At 37.9% G+C, this 14,280-nt stretch overlaps 1 protein-coding gene across 2 annotated transcripts in view; it reads right to left on the bottom strand.

Moving 5' to 3' along the window:
- Positions 1–13,940, bottom strand: part of LOC127432074 (transmembrane protein 108-like) — an 83,313-nt gene extending 69,373 nt beyond the window's left edge. The window contains exons 1-2 of one of the 2 annotated variants that reach the window (XM_051682867.1): positions 13,650–13,940; positions 13,124–13,202 (exon numbers count right to left, since the gene is read on the bottom strand). The gene's annotated coding sequence lies outside the window, so the exon portion shown is untranslated. Of the gene's footprint in view, positions 1–13,123; positions 13,298–13,649 lie in introns of those variants that run through there. The other variant, XM_051682866.1, reaches the window with a different exon arrangement.
- Between the last annotated feature and the right edge of the window lie 340 nt (positions 13,941–14,280).

Here is a 14,280-nt window from a genome sequence, read left to right as displayed (position 1 = left end):
GCAACACTTTCGAAACAGCTAAACTATTGAGGCGTGACCACCGGACAATCAAACGTTTTGTTGTGAATAGTCAACTGGGGCGCAAAAAAATGCACGGAGAAGAAAAGGTGCAAATTAACTCCAAAAGACTTGAGAAGAATTAAACGTGAAGCTACCAGGAACCCCTTATCCTCCAATGCTATCAAATTCCAGAACTGCAACCTACCTGGAGTGTCCAGAAGTACAAGGTGCCAAGTGCTCAGAGACATGGCCCAAGGTCAAGAAGGCTGAAACACGACCACCACTGAATATATTCACAAGTTGAAGCATCAAGATTGGGTTTTATGGACAGATGAAATGAGAGTGACTCTTGATGGACCAGATGGATGGACCCGTGGCTGGATCACTAATGGACACAGGGCACCACTTCGAGTCAGGTGCCAGCAAGGTGGAGGAGGGGTACTGGTGTGGGCTGCTGTCATTAAGGATGAGGTAGTTGGACCTTTTCGAGTTGAAGATGGATTGAAACTCAACTCCCAAACCTACTGCCAGTTTCTGGAAAGTACTTTCTTCAAGCAGTGGTACAGGAAGAAGTCCTCAGCATTCAAGAAGGTCAGGATCTTTATGCAGGACAATGTTCCATCACATGCATCCAAGTATTCCACTGCTTGGCTAGCCAGCAAGGGCCTCAAAGATGCCCAAATAATGACTTGGTCCCCTTCCTCACCTGACTTAAATCCTACTGAGAACTTGTGGGCCCTTCTCAAATGTGAGATTTACAGTGAGGGAAGACAATACACCTCTTTGAACAGCATCTGGGACGCTGTGGTTGCTGCTTCAGCGAAAGTTGAACGTGAACAGATCAAGAAACTGAAGCACAATGGACGGAAGGCTCATGGCAGATTTTGAAAAAAAAGGGTGGCTATATTGGTCACTGAATATTTTTGAAAGGCCAAAAATGTTATTTAATTGTCATTTTGTATTACTTATTTGTTGTACCTACTCTAAAAATTGAGAATAAACAATTGAGTAGGGAGAAATTATTTTTGTAATTTAGTTGCCTAATAATTGTGCACACTTATATATTCCCCTGAGAAAGACAAAACTCACTTTTTCTTTGTTAAACATTCAGGTTTGAGGTTCAATAACATTTTGGACTGACTGGGAGCATTGTGTTTGTTCAACAATAAAATTAATCTTGAGGAATACAATTTGCCTAATAACTGGGCACACAGTGTAGATCTAGATATTAAGTTCCAAAAAGCCATAGTTTTCTCTTTTCTTGGTCAGCCTGATTTAAAAAATAAATACAAAATAGGATATTTGTTAGCTATTAGTAATAGACCAATTGGCCAGGCCAATTAAGTATATATTACATTTTATTTGTCTTTATCACCTATATTATATTAGGCGTATACCACCCCACTCTCAAGGTATTGATATCAGCATCAGTCATTGATAAATTCTTCAGTTGACCACTTGCTTGTATGCAGTCACTTTATTCTTGATGATGGTGTGTCGAAATAAGTAAGGATCATTCAACTTGGCCTTGACCACAGATGAATATACAAATGGTTGAGAGACAAAAAGAGTGCTCAATAATTAAGTGCAAAATTCTTAAAATGTCTTTACAATCAAATTCAACACATTAGCAATAAATGACTCCAATGTTCTGCAGTGTCTGTTTTGGCACTGAAAAGGCAAATCCTGCAAATGATTTAAGCTGTTTTATTACTCTTCACAAACCTAACAGGAAATGCTGAATCATCAGTTTTCTTTTTGGCATATGTGTAGAGGGAGTCACCATTCAGAAGAGCTAAGGGGGACCATATTAGCACAGGCTGAGCTCCAAACACCTGACACCTTGAGGGAAACAGTGAAGAAATGTATAGCCTAAATTCATATTTATAATTAATGTGGCAGAGAGAACATGAGGTGCTTAAAACAGGTAGTCTTTGAACATAGAGCCAAAGGCTCAGTGAAATCATTAGCCGCACACTTGTTTTAAGGTCGTGAAACTGTGGAAACCATCCGGGATTTGTGTGCCAGCCTCCACCTGAGGGGAAAGACATGCTCTTTGTAAACAAGCTCTTTATTTCTGTTTATTACCTGAAAACTTTCTGTACACAGAGGAAGATACTGCTGAAAACAACATCTTAAACCATGCAGTCTAAGCTGATTTGCTGGTGTTCAGCTGGTCTCCCAGCCTGGCTAAGATGGTCTTCGGCTTTTTTAACGGGTCGGCCAGATTTGGAAACTCTCTAAACAGATAGAAATTCCACACACCACACAAATAGCCCTCCGCTCTGGGGATTCAACACGCAATTGATGTAAATAGAGTTTGATGTTAGCATGTTGCTACGCTAACGTTGTGATACTCTATTAAGAATAAAAATTCATAGCACACACACATATTGAGTAAAACAGTCCATTTGTAATTACACTAAACTATTTTTATAGTATTGCCTTTATTTTTGAATAGCCTTTGCTGTTACCTTAAAATGCTACCTTCAATAGGCAGCTCACTTGGTTTTGGAGCAGAGCAGTTGTCTGACACCAACTAAAGCTTCATGCTGAGCTATCACTGTAGGTCACAAATAGTTTAGCACATGTAACTGCAGTGCAGTCATCTATGTCACTCTATGCCATCTCTCAAAATTAACGTATCACTCTACGTTAAAAGATATATCTCCATTTGAAGAAGAAATGGATTAAAAAATCAGCTGTGATTTAAAGCATTGTAGAGCCCCCTATACAGCACTCTTCAGAGATCACTGTATCCATGGTGATGCAGTTAGTACAGACATATCTGCGATGTACCTTTCTCTCACACATGAACATATACTGTCTGTTTCTATCCCCAGTGTGGAAGTTTTATTTAATATAGTCAGCAGCCCTGCACATGGAAATTAATTTGCCTGCCTGATGGTCCTCTCTCTTATTCAATATTAATGTCATCTCAAATTTCCAGTTTCCCTAAATAGATGGAGCTGTCTTAACGACATAATCACACACGTGCATACACATACTCGTAAACATAAAGAAAACAACCATAGTTTAAAAAGGAAGGTAAAGAACACAAGCAAGCAAAATAAAAAAAAATGAAATGATGCTGATTTGTACTCCCGTCACAAAACACAAAACAACAGATTTTTCTTAGGTAATGTATACTTAATTATTGGGTACCTGTGAAATCTTCTCTGTCTCTCCCTTACAGATCTTACCATTTATTTATTTATAATATTATTTATATAAGTGGAAAATACAAATACAAACGATTGATCGGGATGAGCCAACAATATAAGCAATGCTGCAAAACCAAATTTTAAAAGAAGGACAGAACAGAGTTAAGACTGGTTTATTCTTCTGCGTCGAACCTACGCCGTAGGCTGTGCGTAGTGGCCAATGCAGTGGTTTGTATTTATAGTTCTGCCTAATGATTATACACTCACTAAGCACTTTATTAGATTCACCTGTACACCTTCTTATTCATCCAATTATCTTATTAACCAATTGTGTGGCAGCAGTGCAATGCATAAAATCTTGCAGATACGGGTCAGGACCTTCAGTTAATGTTCACATCAACCATCAGAATGGGGGAAAAATGTGATCTCAGTGATTTAGACTGGTCATATAGGTAATATAACCAACTCTTAACAGGTGCTTTTTAATTTGCTGACAAATTAAAAGTGCTCCGTTTTCATACATTTTTAAATATGATTATTTACTGTACACCATACTGTCAAACGTACGATCAAAATATTGTACAGATCGGAAAGTTCTCGGGTAGAATACATCAAATTTGTTTCACTCACATACCAAATACACTGTATATTTAGTCAACGCCCTGAGAAAAAAAGCAAAGAGTTTATAAGATGTAAACAGTTCCTTTTTGTCGTGTTTTTGCTTGTAACTTCATGAAACATTAACAGAATTTAAACAGCAGATGTTCCTGATTAAAACAATGCGCCCGAGTCTAAATACAATGTGATATGGCACATAGATAGGGCTGGGCAATATGGCCAAAAAAAATATTATGATACTTTTTTCATATCTTTCATTCACATTTGCACATTGCACATTTTGTTTAATTTCCAAGTTTGCAGAAGAAAAGAACAACAGTCCAAATAGCCTATGCAAAACTACATTGGGGGCCCAGTGACAGCCAAAGCAGTGGGGTCTGAGTGATCTCTACCAAAATATTAAAATATTTTATAGAGTTTATCAGTCAAGTGCAGTTGGATATGAATGTTAAAAGATCATCTGTTAGTTTTGAAGCATAATGACAACATATCATTTTTACATTCAAATTATTTTTATATTTTGTTACATTCAGATAGCAAGTATGGGGGCACAGAAGCCCTTGCGACTGAGGAATGATACTGTATTGGGGTTAAGGGGTATCCCCTGAGACAGAAGCGGACTGGCCATAGGGAGAACCGGGACTTTTCCCGGTGGGCCGGCCGCGAAACGGGGCCAAACAGGTGGTGATAAGCTGAAACGAGCTGCCACGTTATGTCAAACTGGCCACGACTGGCTGAAGAGGTGCGCAAAATGGCGCCGCGATATGCTGAAGGAGGCCGCGATATGCAGAAAAGGACAGTGACACAGCCTTCAATGTAGGTTTGACACAGAAGTATAAACCAGTCTTTAGAGTAGAGATATGTACAAGATATTTCCCTTCGTGAATCATCTACAGACATGCCAAGCCAATAGTTCATCATCATGACTCTCCCCAACAAATCACTCATAATCGAGCAGCCATGAAATGAGTAGAGAGCAACAAAGAGAGAGAGAGCTGAGAGAGTTAAAAAAAAAATCCCAACAAGATTGGCAAAAGCAAACTACCTGTAATTCAATATTCAGTCCCACAATGGATTCCTGTCGCCCCTTGTCCCCAAAGCAATTTCATTGACTGAAAGAAGCTGTTTTGCCTAATCGGAAATCCTAAAACTTTGCTTGATTTATGTAGTCTTAATCATAAAAATACATCTATTAATGTTGTGTAAGCAATACGACATTTCAAATGATATAACCAAAACAACAAATGGTCAAATATAAAGTTTCTCTTTCTGTTTTCAGTTAGCATGCTAATCAGTTAGCCTGCTAAGCAAACATTCCATAATGCATTCCCTACAGTTAGCAAGCTAATACTTTATATTATCCTACTAAGCTAAGATTTTCAGTGCAACTAATTCACATAAGTATATCAAAACATTGAATTCCGTGCTATTGGGTTAATGAAAATTGTAATACTGTATTTACTGACTGTATTTACGTGATCAGGTACAGGACTGAATATTGCATGACACTGGATGTTTTTATGATGGTTTGTTGATTCATTTAAAGGCTACCTAGAAAGGATCACTTCAAATGAAAAGTCCTTTGTTGTAAAAAGGATAGAGAAAGAGAGAGAGAGAGAGAGAGAGAGAGAGAGAGAGAGAGAGAGAGAGAGAGAGAGAGAGAGAGAGAGAAAACAGAGACACAACACAGAGACAGGAAGACAGCTTGAAAGGAGACCTATGAGATGACCTGGCTTGTCCTGTAATTTGAAGCTAGTGTCCAGACTAGTTTACCTGACACCTAAATCTCATGGCCTCTCTCTCAAAATGTTGTGAAGGTGTAATTTATTATTGATAGGTTATACTTGTTAACGCACTACATTGTTCTATCTTCTTTCCAGCAAAACAAATATTCACAAGACTCAAAAAGATGTTCAAAAAGCTTCACAATGCCATTGAGCTTGTACTACAAAGCAGATTAAACTCTGACACAATCAAATAGATCACATCAAGCCAATTTAATGACAACTGACTTCAGAAACAAGAATGTAAATGCAGTGTCCCCCTCAATGGAAGCATAAGCCCCCAATTACTACAGCAGAGGGTTTCTGTACAACCAAGCCCCCCTACTGCTCAGCAGATGACAGCAATTCAAGATTCATTTAATTAGATGTACATTTGGGCTATTTTATACATGATATTAAACTCTGGGACTAACAACACAAAATTATCAGAAAGTCAGATATGTTCATGAATCTTGTTATTTGGAGGATGCCGAATTTGAAAAGATGAGAAAAGAGGGGGAACAAAATGCGGAATGTGTGCTTCCAATTTAATGGTGGCTTAAAAGGCTTAATTTAGTGATCGAGTGAAATGTTGATCCTTGAAATAAAACTCTTAATACCGAGCTCTTAAGAGCATATGAGGATCTGTTTGAAGAATTTAAAGAGGCCTAGTTTCAAAACTGTAACATACTCTAAACTAACCATGGATTATGTGAATAACACTTCCAAAAAAATAATACAAACCCATATACACACATAAACACCAAAGAGCACAATATCATGGTATTACCATTGTGTTTCGAACATGCACCATAGTTTTATCATGTTTTTTGGACATTTATCATGGTTGTACCAGTTTTGTTTAAAGCACTTTGGAGTACCATTGTATACATCAAAGTACGATGGTACTACCATCTGGTACCATCATTGGACTGTGCCATGCTATCACCATAGTACTTTTTTTTAAGGGATTACTGTCTCTTAGTTAATTTGTTATATAGTCTTCTTAACAAGAATAAGCCATTTATAATAAGCCCAATAAGACATTATGTCATTTATAATTACTAAATGGTATGTATGACTCTACTTAGAGGAATGATTCTTTAGGCTAAAATCTCAACAGGGCTTAAGATACATTTGCATCATTATTGAAGTGTAGGTAGCACTCTTAAAGGAATATTCCGGTTCAATATAAGTTGAGCTCAATCGACAACATTTGTGGCATAACTTTGATGACGAAAAATATATATACAATTTGTAAATGTTAAAATAAAGTATAGCCACAAGATGTAAACAATATGCTTGTTAACATGATTTTAGTTTGATAAAATCACTTACTTTTCTGTGTAAAGTTATAGCCAATTTTACAACTTTGTTGCCATGATGATGTAGTCAACAAACCCTAAAACAACTGTAAAAATGACGATTTAAGCAACTTTACAGCTCAAATAATACACAAGTTTTAACAGAAGAATTAATGTAAGTGCTTTTATAAAATTATAAGCTTCACATTTGTCTTTAAACCCTCCAAAAATTGGCCCCATTCACTTCCATTGAAAGTGCCACACTGTAACTGTCATCTTGGCGGCATGCACTCGTGTCAATAATCTATGTCTGTCTCGCTGCGCGCCCAGGTCACGAGCTGTCTTCCTGTTTTGCTGAGGTTCGGTCACTTCGGTCTGAGGTGTCGGGTGTGTGTGTGGCCGAACTCTCGCACAGGTGTCCTGTCTCGTTTTGTCGCCTTTTGCGTGCATTGCGTGGCGTTTGCGTCGCAATGTATCCTCAGGTTTTGTTTAGTGTGGGAATGCATGTCATTGTTTTGTTTGGTGTTGCTGCGCATTCTCTCGTTTGTTCTGTTGGTTGGCATGAGCGTATATTGCCTTATTGTCTTGGCTATGTGCGCTCATGCCATTAGGGTGGTTTGTTGTCTTGTGAGAGCACGTGGCTTTGTTTTGTTTCTGTATCGCCGCATGTCTCTCTGTCTAACGTCATACCCCGCCTTCTTGTTTGCCCATTATTAGTTTAATAGTCTCACCTGCCCTGTCTCATTAACCTGTTGATTTCTCTCCTATTTTAGTCTCCTTGTGTGTGCTGTCCAGTGCCAGTTCGTCTTGTGTGCTTATGTGTTGGTTCGTCTTCTTTTAATTCCCTGTTCCTGTTTCCTGTCCGGTCAGTCCTGTTATTCACCCGTTACCCTCTGCCCCAGCAGTTTAATTGTGAATGTTTACTGTACAACCTAGTTTTCATTAATTTTGTGAACAGCTGATGAAGAATAGCAATAGTTTGCCAAAGCAGGAACTTCGATGGAGGACTTGAAGGCAGCGTACAGTATATCATATGAAGCATTGCAAACAATTTAGCAAAACACATCAACCATTAAAAACAACCAAAATTTCTAACAGAACATATTTCTTGCTGTTTTTGCCATGGTAACACCCTGATTATGACATCACTTTGCTCAAGTATCTTCAAGGTCAATAGCACTTTCATCTATCTTTCTGTGGTGACTTCAGTCCCAATTTTTAAGGTGGCTTGTTAGCAAGGGTTATGACCTGTTAACCATTAAGTCCACATATAATCCTGCACCTTGGGCGCAGCATGATGGGTTTGGTGATATTAAAGTCTATTCAGTGCCAGACACCTGAGAGCACTGTTTGCCCAATCACATAACCGCTCTGGGTGGGCTACTAAGCAACAGGGGGGTAAGGGAGGGATGTCCTCCCACCACTTCCCCAATCTCCCTCACCCCTCCGTCCAGTCAGAGGAAATCCTATTAGTCTTGTTCGTCTGGCCCACATTACTAAAAAAAAAAAACACTTAAGAATTCTGACTCCAGAGCTGTATGTTTCTTTCTGGCAGTCGTCATCTTTTGATCATACTCTTTAAGATTTAAAATCCAATACATTTTTCTGGTTTCATTAGGGCACTTTGCATTTCGACTTTCATGTATCTTGTAAAGTTTAATCTTTAATGTAAGAAATAATATTTAGCTCTTTGAAGGAGATGCTGAAGCAGAGTGTTTGTTGTATGATATATTAGAGGAAAATCTCCAAGAGAGGTTTCATAAGTGATCTGTACTCTCTTTTATAGTGTGTAGAGTCTGTACAAAAGCTGGGATTTCATAAACTTAAATTAGGAAATAGAGGGAGCAAGAAAATTGGGCACAGCCAATCCTGGGGATCAAGACATTAGAAAGCCTTCAGGGCAGATTTTGTCAAGTGTTGAACAAATCTCAAGATCGGAATACCACGACAGGTCATTAATACATTTTCCAAAATGCAAAAAAGTATGCAATTTTCACAACATTGTTCCTCATGATTATGTTTTTATACATGGGGTCCGAAAGTCTGTGACCACTGGTCACGCTGTTACAAATGCTTCTATTTTGCATTTTTCTTATTTAATACAATAATGTTCTCATTACAAATTATATTAGCATGACAATTTGAAAGATGACACCGCCACCCCGCAAGGTGCCACCCTGGGCAACTGCACATGTCGCCCATGCCTAAATCCGCTACTGCCCATACATTCAAAAACACTTCTAGCTTCAGTCACTGGGGGCAGTTATTCAAATTTTGGTAAGCGCAGACCGATATCAGCAGCAAAACTTTCAACCTACTGTTGTCGAATTAGTCTGTAAAAATCCTAAATATTTTGGTTTATGTCCAAATATAATAATACGATTTTGAATCCCAGATTTTTTTTATGTGGTCTCAGCCTTTTGGACCCCACTGTATAATATACTGTAATTAATTTGAGTCTTGGGTCTTGGAAATTCGCATTTCACAGTCATTTCTCTTATTGCAGTGTCTAACTTTCACTCCTTGTTACATGTTGAGATAAACAGAACTACCATGCTATGCATTATTACATCATTAAACCCTCATTTAAAGTGACTCTTTGATCTGGAATCAGAGGCAAGCCGGATAATTCGCTCTGACAGCTTGAAGCCATCAATTGATAAAACCCTTCTATAAAGCCAAACAGAAGCTACATGACTCTAAAAGTAGAACTGATTCAATAAATTCTACTTAGGTCAGTTCCTAGTGTCTTGGTATGATTGTAAAGATAGTGATGAGAACATCTTAAGTGTGTGTGTGCGAGTGTGTGGCCCATCAGGATCTGGAAACAGAGACCAAAGTAAAGTGGCAGCAGTCATGGAATTCCAGGAATTCCCCCTTACTCACACTTCACGCTCCATCAGTCCTCTCCTCCTCCCTCTTATCATCCTCATCCATCCCTCACTCACGTTCTAATCGCCGTAATGTTTGGCTGTCTGTTACCATTGCTGCTCTCTCCCCTGCTGCCCTTCCTGCCAATGGAGACACGGGGAGACCTGCTGTCACTCTCAACATTGGCCTTTGGGTAATTTAAGACACCTGCTATGTCAGTGCATCAAGAAATCTAAGTTGGATGGCGCTATCTTGTGCATGTTAAACAGTGTGTTCAATATTTCAGAGTATCAAACTCACCTGAGATACAAGAGTAAAAAAGCAGTTGGAGACAATAGCACATACACAGATTAGTTTCACCCACAAAAATTAAAATTCTGATATCATATCTTCATGTTGTTGACTTTGTTCCGTGGAACACCAAATAAGAAGTTTAGTAGAATGTCCGATCTACAATGAAAGTTGATAGGGACCAGAGACTATCAAGCTCCAAAAAAGGATACGACTTGAGGGCAATATTGTTAGTCTTCTGAAGCCATATCATATCTTTGTGTGTATACTGAAATTTAAGTTGTTTTTAAGTTGTTATTCACTGAAATTCTTGCTTAACAGCCTTGGTCACCATTCACATTATATGGAAACGAGCAGCTTGGACATTTTGCTATAAATAACTCCTTATGTGCTCCACAGAACAAAGTAATTCATGCAGGTTTCGAAAGACACGAGGGTGAGTAAATGGTAACAGAATTTTCATTTGTTGGTGAACTTTTACTTTAAATATTGACTTGAATGTTCCTGAATATGGACAACTTTTCTGTCTCCTTCTGTTTGCTAGTTTTTGTTTTTTTTTCCTCCTTACTTCCCATAAAAGTTGATGTTCAGCTTGACTGACCTGAGTTCAGGCTGATTATCAGTGTCTTACAGGAAATGGGAGGACATTTCCTATCAGACAGCAAGGGATATCTCAACAAGCCCTTTATAATAACCTCTGCATTTGCTGAAGCTCAGAAATATTTATCCCTGTTCTGTTCTGACTTAGAAGTAACTCATTTCGGAGGTGACAATGAAGCAGCTAATGCACTATGGCATTCGTAGGAGTACACATCACCGTACAGAAAAGAACACTGGTTGTTTTTTTTCCTTTGCGCTTGTTTAGTTGTCAGGTTTTCCTGTCTGCTGTTTTGGTTCTGTGAGCATGTAAGTGCTGAATTCATTCACAATACAAACTGTATGCCAGGGCAGCAGAGTATTAAAGCATGACACACATTCCATACCATGCCGTACCATTCTCCCCTGAGTCTTATAAGATTGTAACTGAGACTGGGAATAGTTGAGAGAGGAAAAGAGAAAAGACAATGGAAATATACTCATATGTTGTCTTTTCTTTCTGGATACCCTCTGATAAGATTATAAGGGCCCTTCCTGATGACTGACCTTGAATAACACTCAGAGGAGTTTTGCAGACGTTTGTTGTTTTTAATTGGGATGGTGTGTTTCTGCAACTCTGTAAGATGACAGGAAGCCCAGTTGCTATGACAATGTGTGTTGACACATGATTGATGTTCTCTGTTGGTAGTTGATACACTGTAGTCCTGATATGGTTACTGTCACTTTCAAATAACCCTGATTCAAGAGGATGATGGAGGATCATCCATAAACACCTCCAAAACAAGAGATCAAAATGGTTTCTTTGTAAATAAATAAACAAAATAAAACATTCTTCTTCATTAAGTATATATATTTATATATATATAACTATTTAAAAATAGTATATCATTTATTGAATACAAGTATATAAAATACTGAAAATAATTAAATATAATATATTTTTTATATATGTATTATATTTCATGTATAATAGTATTATTAATATTATTTAAATATGCATTATTTTTAAGTATATTGTATAACTTTTCAGTAAGTTAAAATTCTTTAATAAGTATATAAAGTGTATTTTTTAATGAGAAAATTCTTCCAAAAGTGTATAACTATTTAAACATATATAATATATTAAATATAATAAATATATAAAATATGATAAATTAATAAAATATATATATTATCCATATTTTTATTATATTAAATTTAATAATAGTAAATTCATAGTATTTAAATATGTATTATCTTTAAGTAGGCTGCATAACTTTTCAGTAAGTTTCTTAATTCTTCAAGTATATATAGTATATTTTTCAAAAAGTAAACAAGTGTATAACAATTTAAACATATCACATCTTTAATATAATAAATAGTGATTTTCTATACACAAAAAGGCAAATAGCTTTTTAACTTGCATGGAACTTATGAGATCCTAAGTAAACGAAACAAAAATAAAAATGTCTGTCTTTTTTTCCACAGACATTCTTTTTAAAGAATGCCATGCTTAGAGTAAGAGAGAAAAAAATAAAAAACAGATAAGGATTTTGTCCTGCAGCAAAACCATTGACCAATGGATTGAAAAATGTGATGCCCTTTGCCCTCAATTAATCAAAGGTCCTCCACCACTTGTCAAAAAACACTCCATGCAGCCCCATCCCAGGTGACCCTTTCCGATTAAGTTGTCAGCTACATATGTCAGTGTCTTGCCACTTGACCCAAGACCCAGCTCCCTCCCCCTGCCTCCCTATTGGACAAAGCAGTGGGGAATTGTCCTGTAGAACAAAACATATAGTTAATGGTCTCTGGCGGCCAACTTTTAATGACCCTGCTCTTCTAAACATTTACTGTTCAGAGGGACCGACAACACTAAAAAAGAATGTTCAGCACTCACAAATGGAGCATCTTTATTGAGAAGACCCCATCCGACAGCCTCAAGCTTTAAGAGAGTCGCCCCATTATTTAGGACTGAATATTCATTAACAACCAGGCCAAATGAGTCCCAGGGTAATGGAAACATTCACCCTCTTCTGTAAACTAGAAGTCTTCCTGTAGCTCAACTGGTAGAGCATGGTCAACACAGAGGTTCAATTCCCAAGGAACACACATACTGGTAAAATGTGTACCTTGAATCCAAATCACTTTGGATAAAGATGTCCACCAAAGAAATATGATCCATCACCACATACAGTATAACTGAGATTATTCAAAGTGGCACGAGCTCTGTCCAGAATGACAGACTTTGTGATGGTAAAGAGTAACAATCAAAAATTGCATTGATGCATGCAAGCACACCATAATGTAGAAAGAGATGAAGATGACGAAGGGATGAAGATGTCTGATGCTCTCTGAAGTCTGGAATGGCCAATAATAATATTAATACAAATATAACTGATCCACCTATTAGTTGAGTGTGTGAAAATGAAAAGAAATCCACCAATCCGCCAGTTGTTTCTCAAATCACAATTTATGTGCAGTTACAGCCATTTCAGTTACCAATGCAAATATTCAAAGCTCTGATGTCTCTTACCGTATGATAATATGGTGAAAAACGATCAAAGACTCTTGAAGCATAACATGATGTTTATCTGCGTTAAATCCTCAGAATCCTGACAAATGAAACAGAGAAATAATCAGTTATCTTTGACAGCAATACCGTTATGCGTCCCCAACTCTCCTTTAGCGGCTGCTCACAATAAATAAAGGCTGATCCCCGTGTGTGTGTGTGTGTGTGTGTGTGTGTGAGAGAGAGAGAGAGAGAGAGAGAGAGAGAGAGAGAGAGAGAGAGAGAGAGAGAGTTGACTGATTGACAATGAAGGAAGTAATGTTAATTTACAAGCAAGCAGTTGTGATATCCGACAAAGTGTCGCAGCATCTCACCGGAGAGCAGTGTCGGTAAAGGACGGACAATAATAATAAAAAAAATGAATGCAATATAACTAAGACTTCTGTCATTTTAACAGCTCAAACACTCAATTGTAGCAACGTCTATGCGTAATCAATGTTGCCACGTTTTACACAAACAAAACAAATTCAGAATGAGGTAGCCTAATTACCTAAATGCGGACTCTAAATGTGGAAATCTGTTTCTTCCCGCCGAACCGGCTCGTCAAAAACGCCGCGTCACCGGTCCAAGTTAACCGCGCGACGCGCACAAGCTTCCCGCATCTATCAGACCGTAACATGAGCGGAACGGTCAGTTCATCACACCCCCGCCTTCATCCACAGCAAACCTATCATTTCAGTCCAACACCGCCTCACCTCCCCAAAAAGCACAGGACAGCCCGTTTAGAGCATACTTAAACCATCGAACGGTTCATCACACCGACTGCTAGGCAACAGGCTTCTGTGAATAAGTGTTATCAGATAGTAGTGAATATGAATAGAGAGGCAATGACGGTGCGTGTCGGTCACCCCGGCTCTTTAAGGCTGTTATGGGTTTCGAAGACAGTACGGCCACAGAATATTAATGAGCACATATTGCAGCAACAGCAAGCGGGCATTTTAGCGACGGGATGAGTTTCTTTTTCTTTTCTTTTTTGGAATAGAAAGAGTAGGCTTGGATTGTTCTATATATATATATATATATATATATATATATATATATATATATATATATATATATATATATATAAAAAGGATGTCACAATAGTAACAAATACTATGACTATGACCCTACTACCTGAC

The sequence above is a fragment of the Myxocyprinus asiaticus genome, chromosome 41 (genome assembly GCF_019703515.2).
Source record: "Myxocyprinus asiaticus isolate MX2 ecotype Aquarium Trade chromosome 41, UBuf_Myxa_2, whole genome shotgun sequence".
NCBI classification, from domain to species: Eukaryota; Metazoa; Chordata; class Actinopteri; order Cypriniformes; family Catostomidae; genus Myxocyprinus; species Myxocyprinus asiaticus.
Note: the sequence above shows the minus strand (reverse complement) of the source record. Positions and strands in the feature narration are given on the sequence as shown.